Here is a 13,875-nt window from a genome sequence, read left to right on the forward strand (position 1 = left end):
AATTTTTCATGAAATTCGGAACGAATTCGGATTCGTCCGATTCGATTTGCTCATCTCTAGTAACAATGGTAACATAAACCGCATAGTTTGCAGGCTTTGCTATTTGCACAACTCCTTGTAACTTCCCTGCTTTGGCTGCTTTCAGATTTTCCAACCACCTCCACCCACTGCAAACAAGGCAGAAGTTGGCAGAAAGAACCGAGGAGCAACAGCCCCTTTAACAGAAGAAAACAAAGATTTCAAGTCCCATTCCCTTTTTCAAGCAACTGGTCTATTCTTATAATTCAATCAGCATGACAGTCATATCAGCCGTTTTGCTCTCGATAACACTTTCTCCTGAGCTAATGAGAAGATCACTCAGAGGATGTTATCAGGTCATTTTAAGGTAGGGCTGAATTTCAATGAAAATTGTTTTTTATGATGAAGTTAATTTTCATAGCAAGGAATGACTGTATTATTTATTCCAATTCATCTAATCACTCATCATGACAATCTAGAATGAATGGAAATTGCATCTATAAAACCTGTAGCAGCAAACTTGTTAAAAAAAAAACTAAAAAACTTTTTGCCTATGACCGTAGACAATAAACCAAACAATCTCAAATTCCTATACATATACAATAAATAAAGAATAAATCTCAGCTAATGTTTTTCCACTATTTCAACATTTTGTCTACATTATACCCCAGCACTGCCTTTAAAGCCTTCTGGTCTCCTGGATATATTTTCCATAAAGGACATTATACAGAGTACATCTGATAAAAGCCTCTAGAAAGCAGCATCCTGAAATAGACTGACAAAATAAAGAAAGTTCAGACAGAAAAAGGATTCATACAATTTGTTATTTTTCTCTATGCTTCTGAACTAGCTTTTATTTTTTGCTTGAAAGGTTCTTATATGAATTTTTGGAATAACATTTTACCTGTTTCAATATATTGTGCATTTTGTAAATGGTTTAGAATAAAGGATTTTAAGGATAACACACCTCTTCCATGCTTATCCAATTTTGAAAAAATCTAGATGAATCACAATTACGTGTGCAGAACTAAAACTTTCACATCTGCTTTCTTTATTAATAATGCTCCATTTTCAAGTGATTCATTGCTGTCACCTGACCCCTTTGTTTTCTGGTCCTGTCCCTGACTAAAGTCCCCTCAGCTAGAGTCCCTCCATTCCACAGGGCTCTCCTGCAGGGCTTGCCCCTTGGTTGCCTCATATAAATGTATTTTATATAGTGTATAAATGTATAGGACCTACCCAGGTCATGTGGTATATCATAATGGTTGTATAGATGTTTAGGACCTTTCCGGGGTCATGTGGTAGTGTCATGTGATGTACCCAGAGTTAAAAGGGTTAGGACCTACAGGTTTGCTGGCCAATGAGCTTAGTCCAGCCCCCTTAATATACAAAGGGCTGTAGTCTGTAAATTCTCTCTCTTGTTTCCTGGTCATCATCCTGTACACTTCAGCAATACAAATTCAAGCACAATTGTAACTAGGCCAAAGCCTAAAGAACCAGCAGCCACTAAAACTGTGAGTTATCAAGCTCAACCTACAAATCCTGTGTGACTACTATTCTACTCAAATCTTATAATTAGTAGCACGGTGGCCTGCTTAAAGCTCATTACTACCAGTCCCAGCAAAGCCTGTGAGGAACCTGCATCCCGGTTACCTCGAGAGACACTGAATACTTGTAAAGACTGTTGCATAAAAGTTCAAGTAAAAGTTTCCAGTTATCTCATAAAATCTGCTGTGGACATTTCGTTTATTATCCCTGCCGTTTGTGGGCCGGTTGGCGGCAGGACCTCTAATACTAAGTAAACCGCATCCTGGTGTCACGACAAGTAAGGGTCAATACCACCAGACCCTTCATTCACCATTGCAACACCCAGACTCCACAAAGTAAAATATCACTAATTCCCGTCATGCGTTGCACAGCTTCACCCCCAGATAGAGTGCACATCATGTGAAGTGTAGAGATGGGATGGTTTGCAGATCTGATGATTACTTTTTCTTTAAAAAAATATATATATATATATATACAGTATATATATATATATATATATATATGCTCTGATACCCATATACATATATATATATGCTCTGATCCCCAGCTCCAACTAATTTACTGCGACCAGTGATTGGATGAGCAGCACTTCCTGTATGTTAGTATGAAAATAGGAAGTGCCAGAACCGAGTGAACCCTATTCAGATAAGTAGAACTGATTCTCAGTCACAGAAATTTCTGCATTGTGCCTGAAGATCTGTAGTCAAGACATTGAGGGGGACAGTCAGGTTTTAAATTCTGCTTAGGGGGGTCTCAGAGTCGCAACTAATAACAAATGAACTAATAAACCAAATGTTATAATTTCGGGTACAATACATGATTATCTATTAGAGGTAACACTGAATCGCTGTTATTTTGATGTAGTTTGCTTTGCAGCATTTTGTAAACCTTTTATTTATACTAACAGGACTGTAAATGTATCCTGCTGAACATACTGGTGCTGCACCTAGACTAGATACTTGTTATAAGGAGGTGAGATTCCACGTGAGCGTTCAGACTCATTACCTTGTCACATTCAAGTCCTGTCCATCATCTTTCCTAACGGCAGCCGACTTGTTACATGGATGCTGTCTGATACAATCCCCAGGCACTTGCATCTTATTTCTAAACAAAGCTTTGGTCACTTGAGTCACCTTCACGTCAACACTACATATGCTTCTTGCCTATCTACTTGTCACTTTCCTTGTTTCAAGTGAAATCTATCTAATGGTATTAAAAAAAACTTACGGCATTGATGTTTCTGTTACTGAATTGAGTATGAAAGTGGCTTGTTTTTATTTATGACTCCTAACTTCTTCAGAAATGTACAGTATATTGTTATTATTTTTTGTTATTGTGATTACATAAATTAGCCCATTTTGACCTTAAGGACCAGGCCAATTTTCGTTTTTGCACTTTCGTTTCTTCCATATAAGGGCTTGTTATTTTGCGTCACCAATTGTAATTTGTAATAACATAACTTATTTTATAACATAATCTGTGGAGAAACAAAAAAAATTTATTATTGGGGTGAAATAAAAAAAAAACACAATTTTGTAACTTTTTAGGACCGTTTCTACGCAGTGCACCTTTCGGTAAAAATGACACCTTATCTTTATTTTGTAGGTCCATACAGTTACAAGGATACCCAATATGTGGGTTTTATTTTATTTTACTACTTTAAAAAATTATAACTACATGCACCAAAATGAGTGTGTTTAAAATTGTCATCTTCTGACCCCTATAATTATTTTTCCCCGCATACGGGACTATGTGAGGGCTCATTTTTTTCCACCTTGGTCTGTAGTTTTTAAAGGTACCATTTTTATTTTGATGGGACTTTTAGTTTTTTATTCATTTTTTTTAATGGTATATGAAGTGACCAAAAATGCACAATTTTGGACTTCGACCGTGGAGTTTAGCTAGCCTTATATTTAAAATTTTCAGACATTTACGCACGCGGCGGTACTACATATGATTATTTTTATTTTTTATTACACTATTTTATTTATAAAATGGGAAAGGGGGGATTCAAACTTTTTTTGGAAGGGGTTAATTCCCTTTTATAAATTTTTGTTTTAACACAACAATTTTTTTCTTTTAGTCCCCATAGGGGGCCATACCATGCAATCTTTTGATTGCATATACTGTTCAATGCTATGCTATAGCATTAATCAGTGTTATCGGTGCTCTGCTGCTCTAACCTGCAGAGCCTGGCTGGAGCATCAGATGACCAATTGGACGGCAAGGAGGCAGGTAAAGGCCTTCGCGCATTCCTCCCAGCTGATAGGGACATCGCAATTTCATCATTTTAGACGTCGCAATCAACTTTGATCATGGTGTCTAAAGGGTTAATGCCAGTAACCCTGGGTCCTGGCTGCTGATAGCAGTCAGGACCCACTGGGTTGGAAATGTGCTCATCTCGGGGTCCCGCTACTGGGGACCACCGCCATCTCGGATGCGGCACCCCAGACATCCGGTGCACAGAGCGAATTTTGCAGAGGCTTGTGATTGATGTCACGTTCCTCTCGTGACGTCATGGCCATACCCCATCAATGCAAGTCCCATAGACTTACATTGAGGGGGTGTGGACATAATGACATGAACGGGCGTGGACATGACATCACGAGCCTCTGGCGCTGCTCCTGACGCTCTATTTTAATGTCAGGTGCAGCAGGGAGATTCTTTGAATAGGGGATAAGATGTCTAGGGGTGGACATCACCATTATCCATGAGGTCCCTGCTGCTGATAATAGCAGTCAAACAGTTCTTATCACTGTGTCAGGAGAAGCGTTGATCCCAGAATTCTGTTTGTGCATGTACATATACACCGATCAGCCATAACATTGGCATTAAAACTTTAAGCTGGAATTACACACCACATTTGTTTGCTGTTTTTTGTTAAAAAAAGAAAGAATGCCCCCCCCCCCCCCCCCCCCAAAAAAAAAAAAAACTTCCCCATTTCTTTTCTACTGATAAGATAGAATTTTTGTGGTGTTTTTTCAAAAAATAGTGTGTATTAGGATGGGATTTTTTGAGTTTGTGAGGGGTGCACACCAATATTAAACACACACTGCACTTTTTCAAGTGATTTTTTCTGCCTATAGAAGTCTATCAGAGAAAAAAAAAAAAAAGCAAATGTCATGAAAAAATGCTTTACCCCCAGCATGCTGTCCTAAAAAAAAATTGCAACTGAGCCTAAAAAAACACCACCAAAGGTCTTTAGAGAAAATATAGAGGCCAAAAACACAACTTGAACTGTTTGTCCTGTTCCTCAAACCATTCCTGAACATTTTTTGCCATAAAAGGGTATACATAGTATACAGCAATGTTCATGTAGGGGGTATGTGTTACAGTTTCATCCAACCATTGACAATTAGTATGGTTTAGACCATCAAAATGTTTTTTTTTTTTATGGATTTTGGAGTTGCTCTGATCCAGTTGTCTAGCCATCACTATTTGGTCCAAATTCACTTAGATCCTTGTCCATTTTCCTGTTTCCAACACATCAATTTTAAGAACTTACTGTTCCTTGTTGCTTTCTATAGATCATTGACATGGGCTATTGTAATAAGAATCACTGTTATACACTTTACCTGGTTTTAACCCCTTAAGGACCAGGCCATTTTACACCTTAGGAGCAGAGCGTTTTTTGAACATCTGACCACTGTCAATTTAAACATTAATAACTCTGGAATACTTTTACTTATCATTCTGATTCTGAGATATTTTTTTCGTGACATTTTCTACTTTAACATGGCGGTAAATTTTTGTGGTAACTTGCATCCTTTCTTGGTGAAAAATCCCAAAATTTGATGAAAAAATTGAAAATTTTGCTTTTTTCTAACTTTGAAGCTCTCTGCTTGTAAGGAAAATGGATATTCCAAATTAACAAAAATTTTATTCACATTTCCAATATGTCTACTTTATGTTTGCATCATAAAGTTGACAAGTTTTTACTTTTGGAAGACACCAGAGGGCTTCAAAGTTCAGCAGCAATTTTCCAATTTTTCACAAAATACTCAAACTCAGTATTTTTCAGGGACCAGTTCAGGTTTGAAGTGGATTTGAAGGGTCTTCATATTAGAAATACCCCATAAATGACCCCATTGTAAAAACTACACCCCCAAAGTATTCAAAATGATATTCAGTAAGTGTGTTAACCCTTTAGGTGTTTCACAGGAATAGCAGCAAAGTGAAGGAGAAAATTCACAATCTTCATTTTTTACACTTGCATGTTCTTGTAGACCCAATTTTTGAATTTTTACAAGGGGTAAAAGGAGAAAATGTATACTTATATTTGTAGCCCAATTTCTCTCGAGTAAGCACATACCTCATATGTCTATGTAAATTGTTCGGCAGGCGCAGTAGAGGGCTCAGAAGGGAAAGAGCGACAAGGGGATTTTGGAGAGTACGTTTTTCTGAAATTGTTTTTGGGGGGCATGTTGCATTTAGGAAGCCCCTATGGTGCCAGAACAGAAAAAAAAACACATGGCATACCATTTTGGAAACTAGACCCCTTGAGGAGTGTAACAAGGAATAAAGTGAGCCTTAATACCCCACAGGGGTTTCACGACTTTTGCATATGTAAAAAAAATTATTATTTTTTCACTAAAATGTGTGTTTCCCCCCACATTTCCCATTTTTGCAAGAGTTAATAGCAGAAAATACCCCCCAAAATTTGTAACCCCATCTCTACTGAGTATGGAGGTACCCCATAAGTTGACCTAAAGTGCACTACGGGCGAGCTACAATGCTCAGAAGAGAAGGAGTCATATTTGGCTTTTTGAGAGCAAATTTTGCTCGGGGGGCATGTCGCATTTAGGAAGCCCCTATGGTGCCAGAACAGCAAAAAAAACACATGGCATACCATTTTGGAAACTAGACCCCTTGAGGAAAGTAACAAGGAATAAAGTGAGCCTTAATACCCCACAGGGGTTTCACAACTTTTGCATATGAAATTTTTTTTTTAATTTTTTCACTAAAATGTGTGTTTCCCCCCAAATTTCACATTTTTGCAAGGGTTAATAGCAGAAAATACCCCCCAAAATTTGTAACCCCATCTCTTCTGACTATGGAGGTTCCCCATAAGTTGACCTGAAGTGCACTACGGGCGAGCTAAAATGCTCAGAAGAGAATGAGTAATATTTGGCTTTTTGAGAGCAAATTTTGCTCGGGGGGCATGTCGCATTTAGGAAGCCCCTATGGTGCCAGAACAGCAGAAAAAACCCACATGGCATACCATTTTGGAAACTAGACCCCTTGAGGAACGTAACAAGGAATAAATTGAGCCTTAATACCCCACAGGGGTTTCGCAACTTTTGCATATGTAAAAAAAAATTATTATTTTTTCACTAAAATGTGTGTTTCCCCCCAAATTTCACATTTTTGCAAGGGTTAATAGCAGAAAATACCCCCCAAAATTTGTAACCCCATCTCTTCTGAGTATGGAGGTACCCCATAAGTTGACCTGAAGTGCACTACGGGCGAACTACAATGCTCGGAAGAGAAGAAGACATATTTGGCTTTTTGAGAGCAAATTTTGCTCGGGGGGCATGTCACATTTAGGAAGCCCCTATGGTGCCAGGACAGCAAAAAAAAATAAAAAAAAACACATGGCATACTATTTCGGAAACTACATCCCTCAAGGAACATAGCAAGGGGTACAGTGAGTCTTCACACCCCACAGGTGTTTGATAAATATTTATTAAGTGGGATGTGAAAATGAAAAATTGGATTTTTCTACACTAAAATGCTGGGGTTACACCAAATTTTTCATTTTCACAAGTGGTAAAAACAGAAAATGTCACCGTAAGTTTGTAAATACATTTCTTTGGAGTAAGGACATACCTCAAGTCTGGGCGTAAACAGCTTGCACACTCGTCTGAGAGGAGCAGGTCGCATTCAGGAGATCTGAGCTTCTGCGTTGCAGACTATGGAGCCAGAACAGTGGGACCCCCCCTCAAGGGGCATTACATGGGGTAAATAACTGTGGTACACTAAATAACTAAAATGGGGTACAGTTGGACATAAAATTATAAAACAGGTTGTGGTCCCAGAATGATGACCCAGAGCATAGCCGAAACTAAAAAATATGCCCACCCCAAACCCTATGCTCTGAATCATCATTCTGGGAATGTGACGTGTGTGGCCGTCCCTAACCTGTTGCCTCAAATGCGCACCCTGCTCAGGTGGAGAGAGAGTGCTGCGCATTTGAGGCAACAAAAAAAGTCCCCGATGATAGTGACTCAGTAACCCATGACCCAGAGAAAAAAATACCCCCAGAGGTCTCATCAGTTTTTTTTTTTTTAGATGAGTTTTTTTGGGCAATTTAGTGGTTTTATGGTGTTAAAATTTGGAATGTACTCTGGACATGGTACATTGGGGTCAAATTATGGAAAATTAAAATGAAAAGGGAAAATTTAGTACTGCATGGAAGTGTGATACTTCCTGAAGCAGTTTTTAATGCAGAGGCCCGGATGATCGGGGCAAGTGTCACACTGAGTGGTGGTGTCCTTCCGAATACCCCTCCTGTTACACACTCTGCATTTTTTCTGGGATCGTCCCTTCTTTCCCGTGTGGGGGACTTCACCTGGAAAGTGTTGGCCTGGGACGATCCTGGCACCTATAACTCCAGTTCCTTGGGAAGTCCGGCCTGCTCTTTCCCGGTCGCCAAAGATCAGGACCTTTAGGACTTCTTCTTGGAACTGGAGGAATGTCCCTGTGTTGCCAGCGTACTGGGACAGTACAAAAGCGTTGTACATGGCAATCTGTACCAAGTAGACCGCAACTTTTTTGTACCATACCCGTGTTTTCCGCATGGCCATGTATGGCTTGAGGACTTGATCAGAAAGATCAACTCCCCCCATATACCGATTGTAGTCCAGAATACAATCGGGCTTGAGGACCGGTGTTGTGGTACCTCGCACAGGGACAAGTGAGCTGCCGTTACCATGAATAGTGGTCAGCATAAGGACATCCCTCTTATCCTTATACCTGACCAACAACAGGTTTTCATGGGTAAGGGCACGGGACTCACCCTTGGGCATAGGTGTGTGCAGAAAATTTTGAGGGAGGCCTCTCTGGTTTTTCCGCACGGTCCCACAAGCGGACGTGGATCTGGCGGCAAGGGGTGTGAAGAGAGGGATGCTGGTATAAAAGTTGTGCACATACACGTGGTAACCCTTATCCAGCAAAGGGTGCACAAGCTCCCAAACGATTTTCCCGCTAACACCCAGAGTGGGGGAACAATCTGGGGGTTCAATACGGGAATCTCGTCCCTCATACACTCTAAACTTGAGAGTGTACCCGGAGGTACTCTCACAAAGTTTATAGAGCTTCACGCCATACCGCGCCCGCTTCGAGGGAATATACTGGAGGAAGATGAGTTTCCCCTTAAAACTGATAAGAGACTCGTCAACCGAGAGCTCCCTGAGGGGTACGTAGGCCTCCAAAAATTTGGCCCCAAAGTGATCGATGACCGGCCTCACTTTGTAAAGCCAGTCATGGGCAGGATCACCTCGGGGCGGACATGCCGCATTATCTGCATAATGCAGGCATTTCCGAATGGCCTCGAACCGCCTCCGTGCCATGACCATACTGTAAAGCGGGGTCTGGTAGAGGATTTCCCCGCTTCAGTACTGTCTGACACTTGGTTTTTTGACCAGGCCCATATGCAGCTGTCACGCCGAGCGCTCCGGGTCCCGCTGTCTTCCCGGAGTGCTCACGGCGTTCCTCTGGCTGCAGCGCTCCGGTCGGCATTGCTGATCGCGAGCACTGCTCTCTGGTCCCCGGAGGGGACGCGATCCGAGGCACGGCTCGTGTCCGCCCTCGGATTGCGCCCCGTCTCACTCACCTCTCGCCCCCGTCTGCTTCCCCCCGGCGCACGCGGTCCCGCTCCCTAGGGCGCGCGTGCCGACTTGCTTAAATTTAAAGGGCCAGTGCACCACTAATTGGTGCCTGGCCCAATCACTCCCTAACCTATAAAAACCCACTTCCCCTTCCTCTCCTCGCCGGATCTTGTTGCCTTGTGCCCTGAGAAAGTGTTATAGTGTGTCCCAAGCCTGTGTACCTTGACTACGAACATCGCTGCCTGCCCTGACCTTCTGCTACGTCTGACCTCGCCTCTGTCTAGTCCTTGTGTACCGCGCCAGTCTCAGCTGCCAGAGAGGTCGAGTCGCTACTGGGGAACACAACCTGGTAGTTACTGCCGCAGCAAGTCCATCCTGCTTTGCGGCGGGCTCTGGTGAACACCAGTAACTGCTTAGAACCGATTCCCCAGTACGGCCCGCGTCATCGCCTCTTTGGTACAGAGGATCCACCTCCAGTGTCTTCACCAGCCGCTAGTCCAGACCCTGACAGTAGATCCGGCCATGGATCCTGCTGAGGTACCGTTGCCAAGCCTCGCTGATCTCACCTCCGTGGTTGCCCAGCAGTCCCAGCAAATTGCTCAACAAGGACAACAGCTGTCGCAGTTGACCACCATGACTCAACAGCTCCTGCCTCCACAGCCTCAACCGCCAGCTCCAGTATCTCCTCCTCTCCGAGCTGCTGCTTCTTCCACTAGAGTCCGCCTGTCTCTCCCAGATAAGTTTGACGGGGACTCTAAAAATTGCCGGGGATTCCTGTCCCAATGCTCCCTGCACTTGGAGATGTTGTCTGACCAATTCCCCACTGAACGGTCTAAGGTGGCGTTCGTCGTCAGTCTATTTTCCGGGAAGGCCTTGGCCTGGGCCACGCCGCTTTGGGACGATCCTGCCACTGCCTCAGTCCAGTCCTTCTTTTCTGAAGTCCGCAGTGTCTTTGAGGAACCTGCCCGTGCCTCATCCGCTGAAACTGCTTTACTGAACCTTGTCCAAGGAGACTCAGCCGTGGGCGAATATGCCGTACAATTCCGGACTTTGGCCGCTGAGTTGGCCTGGAACAATGAAGCTCTCTGCGCGACCTTTAAAAAAGGTTTATCCAGCCATATCAAGGATTGTCTGGCCGCACGAGAAATACCCTCCTGCCTGACTGAACGAATCCACCTGGCTACCCGCATTGATATGCGCTACATTGAGAGACGTCAGGAGCTCCGCCAGGAGAAAGATCTTGTTCGCACCAGGCGATACCCGCGTCTGGCTCCTCTCTTCCAGCATCCTTTGCAGCCTGTTACTGTGCCTCCCGCTGAGGAGGCCATGCACGTGGACCGGTCTCGCCTGACCCAGCAAGAGAGGACTCGCCGGAGGAACGAGAACTTATGCCTATACTGTGCGAGCTCTGAACATTTCCTAAAGGACTGTCCCATTCGTCCTCAGCGTCAGGGAAACGCTCGCACCTAGTGATCGTGGTAGAGGCGTCACTGGGTGTAAATTCTTCCTCTCCACGCCTGACTATTCCAGTGCGGATTTCTCCAGCTGATAAAGCCTCCTTCTCTGCGGAGGCATTCTTGGACTCTGGTTCAACAGGAAATTTCATAAAAGCCTCCATCATCAACCGGTTTAACATCCCTGTTGTTCGTCTAGTCAAGCACTTCTACATTTCTTCAGTTAACGGAGAACACCTGAATTCTACCGTGCGTTACCGCACGGCCCCCGTACGCATGACCGTGGAAGTTGAAAGGATTGAGTTCTTTGTCCAGTCTAACTGCACCTCTGACAGCCTTCTTGGCTTACCCTGGCTCCAGCGGCATTCTCCTACCCTCGACTGGACCACGGGGGACATAAAATCCTTAGGTTCTTCCTGCCACTCACGCTGCCTTCAGTCGCTTCCCACCAGCCAAGTCTCTGTTGCTTCTCCTTTGCTCGGTCTTCCAAAGGCCTATCAAGACTTTTCTGACGTCTTTTGCAAAAAACAGGCAGAGGTCTTACCACCACATAGGCCCTACGACTGCCCTATTGACTTGCTCCCTGGGACCACGCCGCCCCGTGGCAGGATTTACCCTCTCTCCGCTCCTGAAACGGAGGCCATGACGGAATATATTCAGGAGAATCTCAAAAAAGGTTGTATCAGGAAGTCTTCTTCTCCTGCTGGAGCAGGATTCTTCTTTGTTGCCAAGAAGGATGGGTCGCTATGCCCTTGTATTGACTACCGCAGGCTCAATAAGATCACTATAAAGAACCGCTACCCTCTGCCACTCATCTCGGAACTCTTTGACTGGCTGCGCGGAGCAAAGATTTTTACCAAGCTTGACCTCAGGGGCGTGTACAATCTCATCAGAATTCGTGAAGGAGATGAGTGGAAAACTGCTTTTAACACTAGAGATGGTCACTTCGAATACCTGGTCATGCCATTCGGTCTTTGCAACGCCCCCGCAGTCTTCCAAGACTTTGTCAATGAGATCTTCCGGGACTTGTTGTATACCTGCGTGGTGGTCTATCTCGATGACATTCTAATCTTCTCCTCCAACTTAGAGGAACACCGCCTCCATGTTTGCCAAGTGCTCCAGCGCCTCCGAGTTAAACATCTCTACGCCAAAATTGAGAAATGCCTCTTTGAACGTACCTGTCTTCCTTTCCTAGGATATCTGGTCTCAGGACAGGGCCTTCAAATGGACCCCGATAAGCTCTCCGCAGTCTTGGATTGGCCACGCCCCTCTGGACTTCGCTCTATCCAGCGCTTCCTCGGATTCGCTAATTACTACCGTCAGTTTATCCCCCACTTCTCCACTATCGTGGCCCCCATAGTGGCCCTGACCAAGAAAGATGCGAATCCGAGATCCTGGCCTTCCCAAGCAGAAGAAGCTTTTACTTGCCTTAAGGCCACCTTCGCCTGCGCACCAGTCTTGACTAGGCCTGATCCACTGAAGCCATTCTTCCTCGAGGTGGATGCCTCTTCAGTTGGAGCCGGGGCGGTTCTTCTTCAGAAAAATGCTAAAGGAAAAAACGTCACTTGCGGTTTTTTCTCTAAAACATTTTCCCCTCCTGAAAAAAATTACGCTATTGGTGACCGAGAATTGCTGGCCATTAAAATGGCACTCGAGGAGTGGAGGCATCTCCTGGAAGGGTCTCTCCACCCGATCACCATCTACACTGACCACAAAAATCTGTCATACCTGCAGTCCGCCCAGCGTTTAAATCCTCGCCAGGCCAGGTGGTCATTGTTCTTCGCTCGCTTTAATTTCCAGATACATTTTCGTCCTGCAGACAAGAATGTCAGGGCGGATGCCCATTCTCGTTCCACTGATGCCACGGAGGCAGAAACCGCTCCTCAACACATCGTTTCCCCTGAGTGTCTGATCTCTGCTGCTCCAGCTTCCCTGGCACCAGTTCCTCCAGGAAAAACCTTTGTCCCTCCACGTCTTTGCCTCCGGATTCTCAAATGGGGTCACTCCTCCCACCTGGCAGGTCACGCTGGAGTCAAAAAATCCACTCAGTTGATTGCCAGACACTATTGGTGGCCTTCCCTTGAAAAAGATGTAACTGACTTCGTACGCTCCTGTACTGTCTGCGCGCGTGATAAAATTCCTCGCCAAAGACCCGCGGGTCTTCTTCTTCCTCTGCCAGTACCCGAACAGCCTTGGTCACACATAGCGATGGACTTCGTCACTGACCTTCCTGTATCCCATGGCAACACTGTCATCTGGGTGGTCGTTGATCGATTCTCCAAAATGGCCCATTTCGTTCCACTCCCTGGTCTCCCTTCTGCGCCACAATTGGCGAAGCATTTTTTTTGCACATTTTTCGTCTCCACGGACTGCCTACGCATATCGTCTCCGATAGAGGCGTTCAATTCGTATCGAAATTCTGGAGAGCACTCTGCACCCAATTAAAGATTAAATAGAATTTTTCCTCCGCCTACCACCCGCAATCTAATGGACAAGTGGAGAGAGTAAACCAAATCCTTGGTGACTACCTGCGACATTTTGTCTCCTCCCGCCAAGATGATTGGGTTGACCTGTTACCCTGGGCCGAATTCTCGTACAATTTCAAAGACTCTGAGTCATCCGCCAAGTCTCCATTCTTTGTGGTGTACGGCTGTCACCTACTTCCCCCACTCCCTATCCCCACTTCGTCTGGTGTCCCTGCCGTAGATGATTTGACCCGGGACTTTTCCTCTATTTGGAAGGAGACTCAGAGGTCGCTCTCGCTGGCCTTCTCTCGTATGAAGAAACATGCGGACAAGAAGAGAAGAATTCCTCCTGTCTTTGCCCCTGGTGACAAAGTGTGGCTCTCTGCCAAATATATTCGGTTCCGTGTCCCTAGCTACAAGCTGGGTCCACGTTACCTCGGGCCATTCAGGGTCAAAAGTCAAATAAACCCTGTCTCTTACAAGCTTCATCTTCCTCCTTCTCTTCGTATTCCTAACTCCTTTCATGTTTCCCTCCTCAAGCCTCTCATTCTTAACCGCTTT

The sequence above is a fragment of the Hyla sarda genome, chromosome 9 (assembly GCF_029499605.1).
Source record: "Hyla sarda isolate aHylSar1 chromosome 9, aHylSar1.hap1, whole genome shotgun sequence".
Classification (NCBI taxonomy): Eukaryota; Metazoa; Chordata; class Amphibia; order Anura; family Hylidae; genus Hyla; species Hyla sarda.